Source organism: Pleurodeles waltl, chromosome 1_2 (assembly GCF_031143425.1).
Source record: "Pleurodeles waltl isolate 20211129_DDA chromosome 1_2, aPleWal1.hap1.20221129, whole genome shotgun sequence".
Classification (NCBI taxonomy): Eukaryota; Metazoa; Chordata; class Amphibia; order Caudata; family Salamandridae; genus Pleurodeles; species Pleurodeles waltl.
The window spans coordinates 656028345-656049316 of record NC_090437.1 but is presented as its reverse complement, the minus strand read 5'-3'; the positions used below and the strand labels follow the sequence as shown (position 1 = coordinate 656049316).

General features: G+C 43.1%; 1 protein-coding gene across 3 annotated transcripts in view; it reads left to right on the top strand.

Moving 5' to 3' along the window:
- The window catches only part of ZNF330 (zinc finger protein 330), a 195550-nt gene that overhangs the window by 72808 nt on the left and 101770 nt on the right, over positions 1-20972 (top strand). The window lies entirely within an intron of this gene.

The window sequence follows — 20972 nt, the reverse complement described above, 5'->3', positions numbered from 1 at the left end:
TTCCCTCTTTGGTATTTAATGTACATATTTTTCATTTTTCACAATATTTTAACCTCTTGTGTAAAATAACCCTGTGCCGTTAAGTTCATTAAAACATTTTTTGATGCACTGACCACAAACTTCCCAAAAATATGTTAACAAAATGCAAACATGTGTTGGGACTGATTCACAAAACCATTTGTGTTTGTAAATTTGGTCAAAATGGCAAATGGCATTTACGACTTTGTTATTCTCTAAATGTTCTCTTGCACTCCTAAATCCTTTTACTTGCGCTGAATACTAAACCATTGCTCATGTGGTAGTCACCTGGAGTAAATTTCTCTCAAGCAGCTCATGAGTGCAACTTTCACATTATGGTCAGCACTGCAAGTTTGTTACTTGTCACAAACACCTCATTTTGTGGCTATCTAAAAACTTCTGTACTGTTCCACCCTGGAAATGGTTGGAAATCACTACCAACAAATGGAGTAAATCACTTTCTAAAGTAAGAAGGGGGTCAGAACACCCTCAGACATCATGAAAGTGTAAGGAATTGAGTTCCTCCACAGAGAAAAATATTTTCTCCATTGAGGAAAACATTTTCAAAAAGTGCCATGGCCGAGGTACAGTTCTGCCAATGCAAAAAGAAAATTACATGAATTTCTCAGAGTAAGACTGGAAACCAGTGAGTAGCACAGCTTTCCAGATGGATTCCTGGAAAGGCACAAATAGTTTTAAATGTGTACCAAAGTGGAAATGTAACTCTGAGGGTGGTGGGTTACACCTTTTTTCGTAAATCAAGCTCCCTGTGTCCCTAGGGTTGCTTTTAGGGTTGTCTTTTCAGCAACAATTAGGCATTCATAGTTAAACAACACCAAAGAGAAGTAAACCTTGTTGATACATCATCAGCCCATACCACTCTTTATCCATGTTGTAAGGAAATGCCTCCTTGGCATGGTTGCCCCCTGACTTTTTGCCTTTGCTGATGCTATGTTTACAATTGAAAGTGTGCTGAGGCCTGCTAACCAGGCCCCAGCACCAGTGTTCTTTCCCTAACCTGTACTTTTGTATCCACAATTGGCAGACCCTGGCATCCAGATAAGTCCCTTGTAACTGGTACTTCTAGTACCAAGGGCCCTGATGCCAAGGAAGGTCTCTAAGGGCTGCAGCATGTCTTATGCCACCCTGGAGACCTCTCACTCAGCACAGACACACTGCTTGCCAGCTTGTGTGTGCTAGTGAGGACAAAACGAGTAAGTCGACATGGCACTCCCCTCAGGGTGCCATGCCAGCCTCTCACTGCCTATGCAGTATAGGTAAGACACCCCTCTAGCAGGCCTTACAGCCCTAAGGCAGGGTGCACTATACCATAGGTGAGGGTACCAGTGCATGAGCATGGTACCCCTACAGTGTCTAAACAAAACCTTAGACATTGTAAGTGCAGGGTAGCCATAAGAGTATATGGTCTGGGAGTTTGTCAAACACGAACTCCACAGCACCATAATGGCTACACTGAAAACTGGGAAGTTTGGTATCAAACTTCTCAGCACAATAAATGCACACTGATGCCAGTGTACATTTTATTGCAAAATACACCCCAGAGGGCACCTTAGAGGTGCCCCCTGAAACTTAACCGACTATCTGTGTAGGCTGACTAGTTCCAGCAGCCTGCCACACTAGAGACATGTTGCTGGCCCCATGGGGAGAGTGCCTTTGTCACTCTGAGGCCAGTAACAAAGCCTGCACTGGGTGGAGATGCTAACACCTCCCCCAGGCAGGAGCTGTAACACCTGGCGGTGAGCCTCAAAGGCTCACCCCTTTGTCACAGCACCGCAGGACACTCCAGCTAGTGGAGTTGCCCGCCCCCTCCGGCCCGGCCCCCACTTTTGGCGGCAAGGCCGGAGAAAATAATGAGAATAACAAGGAGGAGTCACTGGCCAGTCAGGACAGCCCCTAAGGTGTCCTGAGCTGAGGTGACTCTAACTTTTAGAAATCCTCCATCTTGCAGATGGAGGATTCCCCCAATAGGGTTAGGATTGTGACCCCCTCCCCTTGGGAGGAGACACAAAGAGGGTGTACCCACCCTCAGGGCTAGTAGCCATTGGCTACTAACCCCCCAGACCTAAACACGCCCTTAAATTTAGTATTTAAGGGCTACCCTGAACCCTAGAAAATTAGATTCCTGCGACAACAAGAAGAAGGACTGCCCAGCTGAAAACCCCTGCAGAGGAAGACCAGAAGACAACAACTGCCTTGGCTCCAGAAACTCACCGGCCTGTCTCCTGCCTTCCAACGAACTCTGCTCCAGCGACGCCTTCCAAGGGACCAGCGACCTCTGAATCCTCTGAGGACTGCCCTGCTTCGAAAAAGACAAGAAACTCCCGAGGACAGCGGACCTGCTCCAAAAAGACTGCAACTTTGTTTCCAGAAGCAGCTTTAAAGAACCCTGCAACTCCCCGCAAGAAGCGTGAGACTTGCAACACTGCACCCGGCGACCCCGACTCGGCTGGTGGAGAACCAACACCTCAGGGAGGACCCCCGGACTACTCTCCGACTGTGAGTACCAAAACCTGTCCCCCCTGAGCCCCCACAGCGCCGCCTGCAGAGGGAATCCCGAGGCTTCCCCTGACCGCGACTCTCTGAAACCTAAGTCCCGACGCCTGGAAAAGACCCTGCACCCGCAGCCCCCAGGACCTGAAGGACCGGACTTTCACTGGAGAAGTGACCCCCAGGAGTCCCTCTCCCTTGCCCAAGTGGAGATTTCCCCGAGGAAGCCCCCCCTTGCCTGCCTGCAGCGCTGAAGAGATCCGTTGATCTCTCATAGACTAACATTGCGAACCCGACGCTTGTTTCTACACTGCACCCGGCCGCCCCCGCGCGGCTGAGGGTGAAATTTCTGTGTGGGCTTGTGTCCCCCCCCGGTGCCCTACAAAACCCCCCTGGTCTGCCCTCCGAAGACGCGGGTACTTACCTGCAAGCAGACCGGAACCGGGGCACCCCCTTCTCTCCATTCTAGCCTATGCGTTTTGGGCACCACGTTGAACTCTGCACCTGACCGGCCCTGAGCTGCTGGTGTGGTGACTTTGGGGTTGCTCTGAACCCCCAACGGTGGGCTACCTTGGACCAAGAACTGAACCCTGTAAGTGTCTTACTTACCTGGTAAAACTAACAAAAACTTACCTCCCCCAGGAACTGTGAAAATTGCACTAAGTGTCCACTTTTAAAGTAGCTATTTGTCAATAACTTGAAAAGTATACATGCAATTGAAATGATTCAAAGTTCCTAATGTACTTACCTGCAATACCTTTCAAACAAGATATTACATGTTAAATTTGAACCTGTGGTTCTTAAAATAAACTAAGAAAAGATATTTTTCGATAACAAAACCTATTGGCTGGATTTGTCTCTGAGTGTGTGTACCTCATTTATTGTCTATGTGTATGTACAACAAATGCTTAACACTACTCCTTGGATAAGCCTACTGCTCGACCACACTACCACAAAATAGAGCATTAGTATTATCTATTTTTACCACTATTTTACCTCTAAGGGGAACCCTTGGACTCTGTGCATGCTATTCCTTACTTTGAAATAGCACATACAGAGCCAACTTCCTACACATGTTCTTTCATATATTTACGCTTTGTCATACAGTCAGCATTTTTCTCACTTCTATTACTTGTTGCTTCTCCTCCCCATATCACAGCCAGCATTTTCTAGATGACGCCTTGCTGCCTGCTTCCAGGGCTTTAGCTAGCTTATTGTGTTATTGACCATGTGTTCTGTAACCTAAAAGTCCTCTGACATACTCACTCCAGCTCTGAGTATACAGCAATCATCATTGAGTCAGTCTCACTCTATAATCATTACCAAAAGTCCTGTGGTTTTAGGCAGACCCCCACACCAGGGAGGAGGCTTTAGAAGAGTAGGTGAACAGATTTCTCACCATCATCCTGACGCTCTTCACTGAGTAGTATTTGCAGGTCTAGTTCATAAATAGCTGAGTTCTTTTACAGCATGACTAAAGTTCCTTATTTTCCATTGCACTTTTCTCAGGTGACAGCTAGTCACCCAAAAGTGCCTCCGTGTCTCTTCTTTTCCTCAGTTCTTTTTATTCCTTATATTTCCTGTGACACCCGCTTATTGCTACCAGTTTTACATCAGTGCAAAGGCGCTCACCGATCACTGAGACTGGATGGTGACTGGACTACCTTTGATAAAGTGAAAATCTACATCATTCAGATAAGCACATATGAATATGTATATGAATTTCCAGTTCAAGTTTATTAATACATTTGATACTATGCCGACTTGGCAAAAAAACTTTATTTTTTTTAAAAAATATAAAGTGCATGTTATGTGCAATATTCCATCCATACATAGATTTTAAAAGAAATAGGCAAAGAGATAGCAAACCTAAATTCATAAAATGATTAGTAGTTCATGAAATTACTATTTGCCTTTACCCCAGCCATCATACCAGTGATTAAAACTTATGAAGAAATCACAAAATAGTGCATCCCAGCATTTTACCACCTAAAACAAAAATATTCAGTAAGTGCATACATTGCACAAATTACACTCTTCAATCTCAAAGTCATGAATTTACTAACAGCAATTATGTATTATTTTCATTAAAAAAAGAACATTAACACTACCTTGGACAAAATCTTCAATTATCTTAACTACGAAACCGTCTTTTATTAAATGTCATCTGTTATGTAATCAACTTTTTATGTTATTAAATATAAGAACTCCAAAGTGAAGTGTAAAGTGCAATGATATCCTTTCTGACTGTTGTAGTATCTGTAAGCTCTAAAGTGCATTAATAATCCGGCCACATCTTAAATCATATTGACTACATACTAGCGTCAGTTCATGCCCTGCCATCTACAACAATAGCATTAAACCTTGAAGACATTTTCTAAGAGAATTTGCCTAATTTTTAACAGAGTAGTATTTTATACATTTCATAATTATGCCAAACAATGAAGCAAGAGTACTAATGCCCAGAGCTCCAAAAGCAGGGATCAGCCTCCTGCTTTCTCCTAAGAAAGCTGTGCAGAAAACGAATAAGTGACCCTTCATCACGGACCACTTGTACAGAATGGGCAATTTTTTTAAATGACCTGAAAAGTAGTGTTAAGCACTTTCGGAGGCTTCTAGGCTATGAATTGGTGCGTCTGGCCCAACCCTAGCTTCATCATCCAGCATCCAGTCTCCTTTTGTTCTATATTTTTATGCCTTTATATCTTTTAAGTAGTGCTGCATTTGCTTGACCTCACTGAATCAGACAAATGTGAAGATAGGGGCATTGACCAAAATCTCTGTAATCACAAGGGGAACTGAATCCTTAATTAGGCACTGATTATTTTCTCACTTCCATTATTTTGCCATGTAACATGATCCATAGACCATTTAGGATCACATAGCTTCAGATTTTTTTCAAATTTATCATCAACAGCATTACGTTCACAGGCTTATAGGTAGTATTTCAATATGAATCTGAAAGTATTTACATTTGATGTTTATAAGCCCAAACTCAAGTTGTATCACTGAGTTGACTGGTCCCCTAGGCAGACCTACCAACGATTTCCAAATATTCATTTCTTGTACTTCTATGCATTTAAAATCTTTCTCTACCAGGATTTCAGAACCATGAGCAGTGCACATGTGGTTTTAGAGTTATAGGTCTCTCTTAACACTTCTACAGAGTTGCTGCATAGTTCTTTATTCTTTCTCACAAGTGCAGCAGCCACAGCTTTTCTATTCAGCTCCTGAACTCTAAGATGTACAGTAAAATTGAGATTCCAACCAAAAATCATACCCAGATATTTATGGAATCGAAGTATGGGGATGTGCTTACACTCATCAACCGACGATTGTAGAGAACAAATTCATAAGTACACTGGTCTCAGTTCCAGTTAGCACTCCTCTAATTCCATTCTCTGGATATACATTTTCTTTTATTACTGCCTCCTAAAGTGGTGTAAGAACTTGGGACAATGATGTGGGGTATGTCCATAATATGAGTGTGGACTGATCAACCAGACTCTCTGCTCTCAACTTTTTAGGCTTACAATTAACATTTGTCATTGGCAGATGGGATTAGAACTGATTGCAAGGAGGTTGTCTGACAATTCCACCCTCTCGCCCAGAGATGGTGCCAACTTACTACCAGGATCTTTTTAGCCTCTATGGGGCTAGCAGTAATCTCCTTTTTTCATTGTACCCAATGTTTTTCCTATCAAGTTTCAAAAAGTTTGAGTCCTATTCTTCAGTAAAGCTAAGATAACTTCCATCTATTTCTTTTCTCTTTCTGACCAGCTAATTCGCCTCACTACTTTTTGATGTAATTTTCTAGCTGTTATTATTTTTGCCTCTCAAGTTGGTCAAGTCTACGGTCTTCCTTGTTGTTTTATTTTAAATAGCTTTTGCTTTTATTGTAGTAAGATTTCCTGACTACAGAGACATTGTGCATATATGAGATATCCAAACAGTTTTTTTGTTTTCTACTGTAATTTTGCAAAATATGGGGCCAAAGTATCTGTTCCATGAACAAAGTATCCATCTGTCTGCGTCTCATTTCACCTTGGACAACCAAATAATCCTTCTCCAATTTATACACCAGACCTCTTTGCTGTTGGCCCACGAAATCCCATTACGAAAGACATACTGGATTGTTAGTTGTAGAGGTTTATGGTCCTTCCCCTACTTGTCCCCAACCAGCAAGTCGATTACCATAGAAAATAGCCTATGGATATAATTGCATAATCAATTAGTGAGTTTCTAAATCCATTATGAAATGGACTTCTTAGCAGGGCAATCACTAATGGTCCTCCAGTTAATAACTGTAATATTAAGTCGCTTTAAAGCAAGACTTCATCTCAAAAATACTTAATTTGGTTTTTCAAAAAACATTAAAGCCTACATAATAAAAAGATAAAATATACATATATACAACATTGTAAAACAATCACATGAGATAAATAGTTTTATAAATTTACAGTGTGTATACACAGCAATTGATCAATGGGCCTGAAACAAAAAATCATTCAAATGTACTAAAAGCAAAGTTGTCTGAGTGCATAATAATTGCAATTTGTCAGTGCAGGATCATAGTCCAAAAATATGCAAAGTGCAAAAACATTCAGCTAACTCCGTCATTTTAGCTAGATGCAAAACAAGGATAACAAATAATCATATCAGGCCAAGTTGTTAAAGAAGTTACAAGAGGCAGAAACTTAATGCACTTATACCAGACGTTTATCAAAAAAAGGCTAATGACAAACACAATTAGGGGTGAAGTATCACTTGTCAGGATCCTCTGAGCTATTAAATAGTGGGTCACGCCCAGGTTCAGACATTTTGGGTGTATTTGCTTCCGACTGGATCCAAAATATTCCTGCCAGAAGAACATCATATGTTTCTCCGTTCTGGGAACCAGGCCACAATCTTGGCACAAGTCTGTGACCTGGTCTTTGTTCCATTTACTTGTAAAGGATCTCAACAGTAAGTCACCCAGCTGGAAGCGCACATATAGAGCCTTTGCTAATGGCGGGGCAGTAGTATCCAGAAATGACTCAAAGCACGAAGTGAGCTTGTGTTCAAAGAACTGATTTGTTAGATGCCCTTTAGATCCGCTCATGACTTATTGCTTGTGGACATAAGCCCAGTAGCTAGATTGTAGTCCCTTGACCTCAGCTTTGCCAAGGGATCTTGGGTCGTCCCTTAGTCTTTGCAAGTCCAACCTTTGAAACCAGTTAAAAAAAAAAACTTAACCAGGGGACCCTCATATTATTGTTCATGTTTACTAAGTCCTTGAGGGAATCCTTGTAGTCGGTTAACTCGGGTGTAGACCAGGCGGACCCAGTAAACAAAGGGCTTTAGTGATGCTGAGTCAGATATTTTACGTATGGCTAGATCGAAGAAGAATGGAATTAGGGGAGTGCTAACTGGAACTGAGACCAGTGTACTTATGAATTTGTTCTCTACAATCGTCAGTTGATGAGTGTAAGCACATCCCCATACTTCGATTCCATAAAAGGCAGTGCTCTGCTCTTTTGTACAGTAGACTTCTGATACAGGGGATACATACCGAGTGGGAACACATTCTCTCATGTAACTGTAGACTAGCTATGGATCTGTGTTGAATTAACATGGTACTTTTGGTAATCTGGGGTTCCAATTTAAGTGTGTCTGATAGTATAACCCCCATTTAATAAAAAATATGAACTCTTTCCAAGAGTCATTGCTAGCTCGTCTCGTGCAATACTTGACAGCAGCTGTCCAAGCACCATTTATTTAGTTTTAGTTGCATTCAGCTTGAGGCCTCAGGTTTTCCAAAAACCCAGAAATTTGTCAATTTTGATCTGAAGCCCCGACGGAGTCTTGGAAATAAGGAGCAAGCCACCTGCAAAAAGGAGGATGCAGGACCTTCTTGTTATTTAATACAGGTGAGTTGTTCCTTCAATCCAAGAGTTTGTTTACCACATCATTCATTTACAGGGTGGAGCGGGTTGGGCCAGGACTCACCCCTGGTGCACACCCTGCATGATAGGAATGCAATCTGTCAGTTCTCTCTTGCTACCCCAAAGGACCTGAGCATAGTTCTCATCATGAAGCTTTGCAAAAAGTTGGAACAGGTTCCCCGGAGCACTCATATTAACCAAGACTCTCCAAAGATTTTTTTGGGGAGAATGAGATCAAATGTGTCTCTGCGATCTACAAAGGATATGTATATCTTTTTTGTTTTAAAAGTAATGTATATTTCGAGTAGAGGATGGCAAGTCTAAAAACCTGGTAAGAGGTGCTGGTCTCGGACGAAAACCAGCTTGAAGTGGGGACATGTGTTCTTCCTGTGCCCATTTTAATAGCTTATCTAGGACTTGTCTTGCAAATACTTTGTGCAAATTATCTATAATGCTTACAGGCCCATAGTTAGATGGAATACAGGCATCACCCTTTTTTTAAATGGGAATGATTTCCTCCCTCTTCCATGAATCCTGGATTTCCCCGCTGGACGAAATGGCGTTGGATAGTAAGTTGATGTAACTAACCCAAACTTGAGGCACTGATTTGTAAAAATCACCTGGTATTTTTTCAGGGCCAGGGGCTTTTGCTGGTTTTCAAAGGCAGATGGCACCAGAAGTGTCCTCTAAACTGAAGGTTATTGTATCATTTGCCCTGGGATCTACTGCTGTTGAGTTCTCAGTAAGGATCAGCAGGCCAGGGCTCGACGGTGGACCATCAAGGTTATTTTTGCCACACAGTAAGGAAAAGGAGTCACCCAAATATCAGGTGTTATATGGTGGTGATAAGTTCTCACGCTATTATTACTACCATACGATAATGTATGGCATACCTGCTATCATTAATTTTAACAGCACAAAGCAAATCTTGCTAGATAATATCACAATCATTTCAGGCTTTTATGAGGCCAGATTTGTAGTTCCATCTGGCCTCTGATCTCCACCTGCATATGATTTACTCTTAAAAGCTGTTGTTTTGCTGCTTTACACTCGAGGTTGACCCATTTTACCACCTTCCCACAGCCTAGTTGTTTGTGGTCAAATCCACTATGAAAGATACCTTGTAACTTTGTGAAAAACATGTTCTGAATGTTTAGAATAGGAATTGCAGAACTAAGAAGGCCTTCATAATCAGATAGGTAAGACATATAAAAGCCATATATCTCAGAGTGCAGTTTTGCTTTTATTACATAGGGCCAGGAGGCTTGCCTGCGGTTGTTATGTAGTATAGGACTTCCACAGAAGGGGATACAATCAAGAAGTTGTGACCGGGGAGTTTCAACTTTCATTTAGACTATTAGCGGCCAAAGACTTACGTCTAAAATAACATAATCAATGACACTCCAATAGAGACCTCTTTTAAAAGTGGGCAACCTTTCAGTATCTGAGTTGGTATGCCCATTGCAAGCCCTTAACCCAAACCAACAGATATAGAGGCTAGTTGGAGAGCGGGACCAGAAAGATTACACTGAGGTTTTCCTGATAGATGGGGAACATTCCACTGCTCGTCTTCTGCCTCTATTAACTCATTGATGTTATACGAGGGCTCGAAGCTCACATTAAAATCTCCTGCAACTATTACCTTTGTATGTTACTGGAAGAATTCAATTAGTGCATCAAGGAGAGCTAAAACAGGAGATTCACTGTAAGTAGAAACAGATCTTGCATGAATGTTCAGTGCCGAGTTCATGCCAGAGGCAAGACTTAATTTCCTTCCTAGCTGAGAGCGCTCTAAATCGCGAACCAGGGTGCCCAGAGCTGTATCCACTTGGGACACCTCTCCATCAGCATTAGCAGAAGGTGGCATTTTAATATGAAAATCCCTTAATAATGTTATGGTGTGTTGAATGTCTAAATCCAGTTTCTTCAACTAGACCTATCAATTTGACCAGTTGTTGACCTTGCTGCTTATACGGTGACAAATGTACATTCACTGTGATTAGCATTTTACTACTGGGATCTTCACACCTGTTGAGAGTGGCCTTACTATCGACCACTGCTATTGTTAAAAATGGAATTCATCAATTATTCTAGAACTTTTTATATCCTTCTGGACAGCGACTAATGTCAATAAACGTCCCTTTGGACAGCCAAAAGTGCCATTCTTAGCTTTATCATAATAGGATATGTAGTTATCAAATAACAGCTCTATTGTCGCACAGGTTTCCTGATAGGCCACTATAAAATGTCTCTTTTCTTTCAGCCTATTTTTGACATAGTGTTCATTTCTTATTAACCCTGCTATATTCCATGACAAAATACCCATACTATGGTTATCAGGAAAAAAAACACTTTTACTGCTGCCACTCAAATACAAGTCTTGTACCTTAGATCCCTCATTAAATTTCACATGTGTTTCTGTAACTATCTTACGGGCTGTTTCTAATGCAAATATTTTAATCTTTCACAGCGTCTATGTTGCTGGGGGCAGATAAACACATTCGCTAAGGGTTGATGCAGCCAAATGTCATCTCCGCCCATCCCCCACAGCATTCTCTACAGACCACTCCCAGCTTTCTTAATACATATCAAAATCCAGTCAGCTCATGTCGTCAAGAGCTTTTAAGACTATTTCAAGTACTACTCTTAAATGGAGATGCGCTATGGCATACAGCCGTTCACTATCACCTGCCTTGACATTTGGTTTAGAAAATAGTGACACATCTTTTGATGTAACATTTGATAATGAGGGGATGGAGATGAAGATTGGCAAAATCTTGTATCTGTTCATAAATAGATTAGGAGCTGAGTCGCCGCAAGAAATCTCAACTATTCTTGGGGTAAAGTGTGTTCCCTTTGTAGAGTAAGACCCTTGTTTTCATTCTTTACCCTAGACATCGAAGTGGCCTTTGTTCTTCTAGAAGGGCTAGACTCCTTTGAGATTTGTTTGGTTCTCAGTTAGATGTACGCTTGTCTCTTTCTCCACTACTTCCACCTACTACTAGTCTAATGATTCCCATTTCATTGTTGTGACTTTGGAATTTTTCTTGTAGGATGGATGGAGTTAAGAGGTGGTATGCCATCTATACCCCCCTCCTTAGCTGCATTCTCCTTTTGGAGAGTGATTGCTAGATTTTGGGAAACCTCCACTCATGATTTTGTTCTTTGCCAGGAATGTTAAATTCAATCAGATGTTTCAGTATAGCAGTATAGTTGTGATCTGAGTCTTCTACCACTTTATTGAAGAGTTTTAAAGTACATTTTAAAATATTTTGAACTTAGATCATCAATGAAGACCAATAGTTGGAAAAATACTTATCTTACATTTTTCTCCTCCGTTGAGGAACAGTTTTACTTCTTCCCGCGCAGCACTTCTATGTCCACGTTGTAAGGAAAAGAGACTCAACCCTATTTTAGGTGCAAGTCTTGATTCAAATTGTCTGGTCTTGTTGATTGAAATACAGAGTTCGATGGCATGTGTAGCTGCAGATACACATGTTGTGCATAGCCCGCCATCTGGTGTTGGGTCGGAGTGTTACAAGTTGTTTTTCTTCGAAGAAGTCTTTCGAGTCACGAGACCGAGGGACTCCTCCTCCCTTGCTTCCATTGCGCATGGGCATCGACTCCATCTTCGATTGTTTTCTTTCCGCCATCGGGTTCGGACGTGTTCCTTTTCGGTCCGGGTTCGGAACGGGAAGATAGTTAGAAATTCAGAAGATTACGTCGGTATTGTTGCGTTCGGGATCGGATTAGATAGAATCGACATCGAATCGTGAAGAGCTCCGGTAGCCCTTCGGGGTAATTTCGATCCCCCGTCGGGGCCTGGTCGGCCCGACCGCGTGTAACATCGAGGCTGATGGAACGGACCCCGTTCCGATTCTGCCCTAAATGCCACAACAAATACCCATATACAGACCAACATTTGGTCTGTAACCTGTGCCTGTCGCCTGAGCACAAGGAAGAAACTTGTGAGGCCTGTCGTGTGTTTCGATCCCGAAAAACACTCCGTGACGTGCGAGCCAGAAGATTACAGATGGCGTCCACGCCGACAGGACACCGAGAGTTCGAGGAACAAGGAGAAGAAGAGGAAGCCTTCTCTATTCATGAATCGGACTCGGAGGAATTCGACGTCCACGAAACAGTGAGTAAAACGTCGAAGCCAGCACACAAGAAAACAGACAAGGCCCAGGGGACGCCACTGCCAACAGGCCATGGCTCAACCCATAAAGTCGGTGACTGCCCATCGGCACCGAAGAAGGCCGAACTAGTGCCGAGATCGTCCAACTCGGGTCGAGACACTGGCACGCAGCAATCTCGGGACCGAGAAAGTGCTACCGACAAAGATCGACGCCGAGACATCGGAGCCGAAGCTGCTCGACGCAGAGACAGCGGCACCGAGGAGGATCGACGCCGAGAAGTTTCGACTCCAAAAAAGAGGAAAGTCGCCTCAGAGCCGAAAACGAGTAAGGACATAGTTTCGGTGCCGAAACGACCGGCGACCGAGCCAACAACCAGCTCATATTCAGAGGAGCAATCACTGTCCTCTCAATTGCGCAAACATAGATTCGAGGAAGAGTTACAGTCCACTGAAGTAGACCACACTCAAAAACGGATCTTCATACAGAGTGGAACAGGGAAGATCAGCACCCTTCCCCCTATTAGGAGAAAAAGGAGACTTGAGTTCCAAATACAGGAACAAGCACCACAAACAAAAGTGGTGAAGAAGGTAACTCCGCCACCCTCTCCTCCACCTGTAACTTACATATCACCGGCACAGACTCCGTCACACTCACCGGCTCACACCACCATGAGCCAAGATGACCAGGACGCTTGGGACCTATACGACGCCCCAGTGTCAGACAACAGTCCGGAGGCGTATCCTACCAAGCCCTCACCACCAGAGGACAGCACAGCGTATTCACAGGTGGTAGCTAGGGCAGCAGAGTTCCATAACGTGTCGCTACACTCGGAACCTGTCGAGGATGACTTCCTTTTCAACACCCTCTCCTCCACCCATAGCACCTACCAGAGCCTGCCTATGCTCCCAGGAATGCTAAGGCACGCAAAGCAAATCTTCAAAGAGCCTGTCAAGAGTAGAGCAATAACACCAAGGGTGGAAAAGAAATATAAAGCACCGCCCACAGACCCTGCTTTCATCACCTCACAACTCCCACCAGATTCGGGTGTAGTAGGGGCAGCTCGCAAGAGAGCCAACTCTCACACGTCAGGCGATGCACCACCGGATAAAGAAAGCCGCAAGTTCGACGCAGCCGGAAAAAGGGTCGCAGTACAAGCTGCAAACCAGTGGCGCATCGCTAACTCTCAAGCGCTCCTAGCGCGATATGATAGAGCCCATTGGGACGAGATGCAGCACCTCATCGAGCATCTACCCAAGGATTTACAAAAAAGGGCGAAACAGGTGGTTGAGGAGGGACAAAACATCTCCAATAACCAAATACGCTCCTCTATGGATGCAGCTGACACAGCTGCAAGAACAATTAACACAGCAGTAACCATAAGAAGGCACGCGTGGTTACGAACATCTGGCTTTAAACCGGAGATACAGCAAGCGGTGCTCAATATGCCATTCAATGAGCAACAACTGTTCGGACCTGAAGTGGACACGGCAATTGAGAAGCTAAAAAAGGACACTGACACTGCCAAAGCCATGGGCGCACTCTATTCCCCGCAGGGCAGAGGCACTTTCGGCACCTTCCGCAAGACAACCTTCAGAGGGGGGTTTTGGGGTCAAGCCACACAAGCCAGTACCTCACATTCAACACCGTCTACCTACCAGGGACAGTACCAAAGGGGAAGCTTTCGGGGCCAGTACAGAGGAGGACAATTCCCTAGAAACAGGGGAAAATTTCAAAGCCCAAAAACACCTGCAACCAAACAGTGACTCACAGGTCACTCATCCCCTCCACACAACACCAGTGGGGGGAAGAATAAGTAAGTATTACCAATCCTGGGAGGAAATAACAACAGACACTTGGGTCTTAGCAATCATCCAACATGGTTATTGCATAGAATTTCTCCAAATCCCTCCAAATATACCACCAAAAACACAGAATATATCAAAACAGCATTCAGACCTTCTGGAAATAGAAGTTCAAGCATTACTGCAAAAGAACGCAATAGAACTGGTACCAGGTACACAAATAAACACAGGAGTTTACTCACTGTACTTTCTAATACCAAAAAAGGACAAAACACTGAGACCAATCCTAGATCTCAGAACACTAAACACCTACATCAAATCAGAACACTTTCACATGGTCACGCTCCAAGAAGTGTTACCATTGCTAAAGCAACAAGACTACATGACAACCTTAGATCTCAAAGACGCATATTTTCACATACCGGTACATCCCTCGCACAGGAAATACCTAAGGTTCGTATTCAAAGGAATACATTACCAATTCAAAGTATTGCCGTTCGGTATAACAACCGCACCAAGAGTCTTTACAAAATGCCTAGCAGTAGTAGCTGCACACATCAGAAGGCAGCAAATACACGTATTCCCGTATCTAGACGATTGGCTAGTCAAGACCAACTCACTGACAAAGTGTTCACACCACACAGATCAGGTCATACAAACCCTCTACAAGCTTGGTTTCTCCGTCAACTATGCGAAATCACGCATTCTGCCGTGCAAAGTACAGCAATACCTAGGAGCAACAATAGACACAACAAGGGGAATAGCCACTCCAAGTCCACAAAGGGTTAAAAATTTCCAAAAAGTTGTACAAACCATGTATCCAACACAAAAAATACAGGCAAAGATGGTATTACAACTCCTAGGCATGATGTCCTCATGCATAGCCATTGTCCCGAATGCAAGACTGCACATGAAACCCTTACAACAGTGCCTAGCATCACAATGGTCACAAGCACAGGGTCACCTTCTAGATCTGGTGTTGATAGACCGCCAAACATACATCTCGCTTCTATGGTGGACAGTATAAATTTAAACAAAGGGCGGCCTTTCCAAGACCCAGTGCCACAATACGTGATAACAACAGATGCTTCCATGACAGGGTGGGGAGCACACCTCAATCAACACAGCATCCAAGGACAATGGGACGTACATCAAACAAAGCTGCATATAAATAACCTCGAACTGCTAGCAGTTTTCCTAGCGTTAAAAGCATTCCAACCCATCATAGCCCACAACTACATTCTTGTCAAAACAGACAACATGACAACAATGTATTATCTAAACAAACAGGGGGGGACACACTCGACACAGCTGTGCCTCCTGTCACAAAAAATATGGCAATGGGCAATTCACAACCACATTCGCCTAATAGCACAGTTTATTCCAGGGATCCAGAATCAACTTACAGACAATCTCTCTCGAGATCACCAACAGGTCCACGAATGGGAAATTCACCCCCAAATTCTAAACACTTACTTCAAAATTTGGGGAACACCTCAAATAGACTTATTTGCAACAAAGGAACGCAAAATGCCAAAACTTCGCATCCAGATACCCACACAGGCAGTCCCAAGGCAATGCCCTATGGATGAACTGGTCAGGGATATTTGCGTACGCTTTTACCCCTCTCCCTCTCCTTCCATATCTAGTAAACAAATTGAGTCAAAACAAACTCAAACTCATCCTGATAGCACCAACATGGGCGAGGCAACCATGGTACACAAAACTGCTAGACCTATCAGTAGTACCCCACGTCAAGTTACCCAACAGGCCAGATCTGTTAACACAACACAAACAACAGATCAGGCATCCAAACCCAGCATCGCTGAATCTAGCAATCTGGCTCCTGAAATCCTAGAATTCGGACACTTAAACCTCACCCAAGAATGTATGGAAGTCATAAAGCAAGCTAGAAGACCATCCACTAGACACTGCTATGCAAGCAAATGGAAAAGGTTTGTTTGCTACTGCCATAATAATCAAATTCAACCATTACACGCATCTCCAAAGGATGTAGTGGGTTACTTACTACACTTACAAAAATCAAACCTGGCCTTCTCTTCCATTAAAATACACCTCGCAGCAATATCTGCATACCTGCAGATTACCCATTCAACTTCACTATTTAGGATACCTGTCATTAAAGCGTTTATGGAAGGCCTCAAAAGAATTATACCACCAAGGACACCACCCGTTCCTTCATGGAACCTCAACATCGTCTTAACGAGACTCATGGGTCCACCTTTTGAGCCCATGCATTCTTGCGAAATACAATTCCTAACCTGGAAAGTTGCATTTCTCATCGCCATCACATCTCTAAGAAGAGTAAGTGAAATTCAGGCTTTTACAATACAAGAACCTTATATCCAAATACACAAAAATAAGGTAGTCCTAAGAACCAATCCTAAATTTCTACCAAAGGTTATTTCACTGTTCCACTTAAATCAAACGGTTGAACTACCAGTGTTCTTCCCACAGCCAGACTCGGTAGCTGAAAGGGCACTACATACATTAGACATCAGAAGAGCACTAATGTACTACATTGACAGAACAAAACAAATCAGAAAAACAAAACAACTGTTTATTGCATTCCAAAAACCTCATACAGGAAACCCAATATCAAAACAGGGTATAGCCAGATGGATAGTTAAGTGCATCCAAATCTGCTACCTTAAAGCTATAAGGGAGCTGCCCATTACACCAAGGGCACACTCAACCCGAAAGAAAGGCGCTAGCATGGCCTTCCTAGGGAATATTCCAATGCACGAGATATGTAAGGCAGCCACATGGTCTACGCCTCACACATTTACTAAGCACTACTGTGTGGACGTGCTGTCCGCACAACAAGCCACAGTAGGTCAAGCCGTACTAAGAACTCTATTTCAGACTACTTCCACGCCTACAGACTGAGCCACCGCTTTTGGGGAGATAACTGCTTACTAGTCTATGCACAACATGTGGATCTGCAGCTACACATGCCATCGAACTGAAAATGTCACTTACCCAGTGTACATCTGTTCGTGGCATTAGTCGCTGCAGATTCACATGTGCCCACCCGCCTCCCCGGGAGCCTGTAGCCGTTTGGAAGTTATCTTCAACTTTGTACATTTTGTAAATATATTACTTAAATCTTAATTGGTACATACTTATTCACTCCATTGCATGGGCACTATTACTAACACACACAACTCCTACCTCACCCTCTGCGGGGAAAACAATCGAAGATGGAGTCGACGCCCATGCGCAATGGAAGCAAAGGAGGAGGAGTCCCTCGGTCTCGTGACTCGAAAGACTTCTTCGAAGAAAAACAACTTGTAACACTCCGACCCAACACCAGATGGCGGGCTATGCACAACATGTGAATCTGCAGCGACTAATGCCACGAACAGATGTACACTGGGTAAGTGACATTTTCAATCCACCACGATAGGGCTTGATGTGTTTTATTTTGTTTCTAATAGATCAAATTGGTAGACATTATTAAGGAGAGAGCCATATCCATTAATTCTTTGGATTCCAAGCCTACCTCTATGGAATGAAGAATAGCTTTATCACTGTTTCTATTACACTTAAAGTTTTGTTGTACACAACTAATATAATTAGTTTTTAGGTTCTTCAGCTGCACTAAAGTTTCTGCTGATTGCTGCTGTTCATCACATTCTGATGCAGCTGTTTTAACCATTTCTACTTGGCGCATATGTTACCATACGACTGACCCTCCCATTCACTTCTCTACTTCTTCCCCTCATTACCTATCCGTTTTTCTAGGGTGTTCATGCATTTCATGACAAAAGGGTCCTTAGAGATCTCGTTGGAGGGAGTACATCAGCTTAAATTTAACTTGATCCCTCCTATTACAAAGACTACCCCCTCCAAGGTTTATACCAGAAGCTTTCAGAGGCTGATTGATCTTTACTTGATCTCTAAAATTTCAGCCTGCACTCTAAAAGCTCTGAGCTTTTAGAGGTTACAGGGTGATCAGTTGCATAAGCAGCCACAATAAGCGTTCCATTAAACATTTTCAGACTGTTGCCACTCCCCTGAGGTACTCTAACAACTTTGAGACCCTTGGTTGATGTAATTCTTTCCTTTTCCATATTATGGCGATCCGGTGGAATTTTACTACTGTACTGAGATTAATTTTTTTTCTTGAAGTTTTCATATAACCCTGTATATGGTTCACTTGTTGACGTTCTCATCTCTAGGTCTGTGCCTTGTTTATTTGCTCTTTCTACCTTTTTTCTAGTGACTCTGGAGCTGTTTATTGATGCTATCTAATCCATTGTAAAACAACTTGACTATTTTGGTTTTGCCCATTCACCTTAATTTACTCCTGTATTTAAAGGCTCCCTGGGTTCAGTGGGGCTCAAATAATAGAATCCAAGGCAGCACTCAGTCACTTTTTGCATCCAACCTTTTTGACGTTGGTCAGCGGGCTCTTAAGGTATAGGGTTACAATTTTTTCTGTTGCATATATAGGAGATTAAGTTTTACTTTGAAGTGGACATTTCCCATTTTGTTCTTTAGGGTGTCTGTCTGCAGTATACTAAAAAAAAATTATTGAGCGCTCTACTGCGCATCCACTGTCCTTAGTTCCTTGAGCCGTGTAGTTCTGGTTGCTGTTATATAAATGGATCCATTCCAATGGCTTCTTGAACCACCTTTACCCCTTTAGCTAAAGGGTGGTTTCCCCATCATTAACAACCAGTAGACCAAACTCTGCTGCTAGCATCAGAATGAAGACTACAACGAAGAGGGTCAACAGTGCCCTTAACCACACAAGACACAACCTAGTGCCACCAGGCCACCTGCGTGCCCCAATGTCAAGTTGATTCAGCTGAGACCCCTTCTTTCATGCCCCCCGCTGACACCTTCTGCCATCTCCGTACTTCAGTACTCCCTGCTCTATCCTTGCTTCGTACACAGAAGTTCAGGGGAAAACAGTTTTTCACAGGGCTGCTCAGCCCATGATGGACCTCAGTCCGCTTTCTCCTCAGCAACTTGGCAACCACTGCTTGGTTAGCACAGGGCCAGCACAATCAAAACTTGTATTTCTAGAATGTCAAAATGTAAGGCACCTCCTCCTTGGGTCTCTCTGACTTAGTAATGCTACACAAGACACCGAATCACATAGCCAAAAATTTAGCTCATATAGTGTTGAGGTACCCTGGTGTTGTGCAGGGCTACAAGCCACTTTGTCAGTGTGTTCAGTTTTTTTAATTTGCTTTAATCTTGATTAGACTTTTAGCTGTAGTTAAATGATTAGGCTCCTGCTGCTCCTGGTGGCCATACAATGCTCCCCGCCCTCCCTCCCCAAGTTCACCAACTGCACCTCATGCATGAACAGCTCAGCCTGCCCAGACATTGGTAGCAGGCCTTCTCTTGCTGCAGAGTGTGGTCCCCTGGCAATGGCTGTCAAAACAAACAAAGTTGGCTAGCCAGACTCGCCGCTTCTTCGCGGAGCAGCTCCCTCACCAACCCTCTTGACATATGTGGCTCTTGTGGCTGCTCATGCCCCTCACCTGAGACTGAAGACTGAATAAGGCGAGTTGATGCAAGTCTCAAGCTTGGCTGAGGCTGGCGACTGTTGCGCTCTCTATGATGGAGTAGCAGCTATACCATCTCTCCACATTTTCTCCAGATGTTGCCTCTCCCAGCTGCTGTTGTCTGTGCTCATGCAGCTTGCCGAAAATTCGCAACCTCTACTGCCAAGCCTGGACTCCACTGCTCCTTCTCCTACCTCCAGAGTAGTCTCACTTACAGCTATGGCTTGGTCTGACCCAAAGATCTGGTCTGAACCTCCTCACCTCAGTCTCTTGAAGCACCACCTCTGCCTCTACCTTTCCAATAAACATTTTTTACTGTTAATGGTAAGTTATGGTTTCTTCTAACTATAAAATATTATCATGTTTTAAAACAAGAACCACAATTCCCGTAAAACACAAAAGAGAAAGGGAAGCACCCTATGCTTTTAAATCACATTTAAAGAATTATGAATCAAAAAAAGTTGTTTAGTCGTCATCATTGAACAGTTGCTTCTTTTTTAATGCACATTTAATAATGGTAAAAGGGATTCAGTCTTACAGTTAAATTTTGATTCAAGAGTTTGTATTTACATATTTCTAAAAAGACCAGCATCATGTATTTTGCACTCCATAAATCGCTTTTTCAAGGTTGTAGAGAAGAGTGAACATAACATTAATCAACAACATCAACATGCCAAAGTGCCTTTTTAGAAATCTATGTGTAAATACTCGCACTAAAATTAAGACCTGGAATATGTGAACAGGGGTTGTGCCCTCATTCCGCTTAGTGTTTCTGCCCCTTTTTTTATTCAAGACGCTCGCCTGCTTCATCAGAAATTTTCATTTGATGCCAACGATTCAGATTGCTTGGCTCGTCAAAACCTTCAGAGATCCATGAGCCCTGTGTTGAGCGAAGGGATAAAATGCTTGCCTCATCTGTATGAGCTAGTTAGTTGATCGTTCTCGTAAGAGTTGAGGATTCGAAACCACAAATTAAACATCAAGATATACAAAAGTCTCTCTTTCATTAACCCTTTGAAGCCTGCCCAAAACATT